Consider the following 1,260-nt stretch of genomic DNA (forward strand, 5'->3'; position numbering starts at 1 on the left):
TCAATTTTTTAAAATCCTGACCCGTTTTGGTCCAAAATTTTACTCACTTTCTTTTTTATTCTTGAAAATATAAACGTAACTAAAGCCCGATACTTTGTTCAAGTTCTGAGCTTTTCTTTCTTTTCATTAAGGCCCGGCGGGAAAGCAAACAACCCTAAAGGAAAGCAGAAAAATCAGAGAAGCAGACTGGTACAATAATTATTTTGAACGTAATTGAACAAAAAATAAGGACATTTTAAATCATAATCTTTATGCGTATGGGACCTTCAAATTTGCTGAATCGGTAATGCCATTGTTATTGTAGTGTCGGATATCCATTTTCTCCAACACGCAAAATGACTAAAATGTTGTTTTTTATTCAAAGTGTATGACTGGGGAGGGTCTTTTCTCCAGTCAGAAGACCTATAATCATGTCAATAATATACTGTCCAAATTAGTATTCATAATATATTTTGAGTAGTGCCCCAAGCGAGAAGGCACTTGGAATTTGAAGAAAAAAAAAACATTAATGATACTAATTGTGAACACGACAAACGAAAAAGTGAAAGTGAAAGTTCATTTTATTCAAAACCACACAAAACATGATTTCTTTTACATTAACAAAAATAAAATAAAATCCACTATAAGATTAGCATAGCCATAATGATGTCATATTCTACATATTTATAACTCTCTTATTTGTTGTCATTCCGTATATTTGTTTGCCTTCATACAAATGAATTTATTACATATAGTCAAACCATATATTGTTGTTTGTAATTAATTATTTTCATGTATCAGGCATAGATGTTCATTTTTATTCTGCCCTTTTCTTCTTTTCTAAGCGCATAGGGACTTTCTTTATGTGAGTGATAATTATGCGCTATACAAATAACGTTCATTATTATTATTATTATTATTAACCATGGACAAACTGAGCGTGCAGAAAATATCGGGCCGTTAAATTAGCCACAAACTCTAATTACCAACGAGTCAATCCCATATGGTCTAGTGGTTAGGATCCGGCGCTCTCACCGCCGTGGCCCGGGTTCGATTCCCGGTGTGGGAAGATATCTTTTTCATGATTTGAATGGCATTGTTGAGTCTTGGCGATAGACATTAACTTTTTAAAAAGCCGAAATGAACTCGGAGGTGATGGAAAATCGGAACCTTTCTCGTTACGCCTAGATATTTGTAATGATGTGTGTGCCCCGGGGTGTTTCATAAAGCAAGTTACGCATGACTTTACGAACAACTTGAATATGAAGTGCCAGATAGAAT

General features: G+C 34.1%; 1 non-coding gene across 1 annotated transcript; it reads left to right on the forward strand.

Moving 5' to 3' along the window:
* Positions 1-976: 976 nt before the first annotated feature.
* On the forward strand, positions 977-1,048 carry TRNAE-CUC. The gene has a single exon. It is a non-coding gene; the product is annotated as a tRNA-Glu (tRNA).
* Positions 1,049-1,260: the final 212 nt, after the last annotated feature.

Source organism: Strongylocentrotus purpuratus, unplaced genomic scaffold (assembly GCF_000002235.5).
Source record: "Strongylocentrotus purpuratus isolate Spur 01 unplaced genomic scaffold, Spur_5.0 spur5_scaffold_10, whole genome shotgun sequence".
In the NCBI taxonomy this organism is placed as follows: domain Eukaryota; kingdom Metazoa; phylum Echinodermata; class Echinoidea; order Camarodonta; family Strongylocentrotidae; genus Strongylocentrotus; species Strongylocentrotus purpuratus.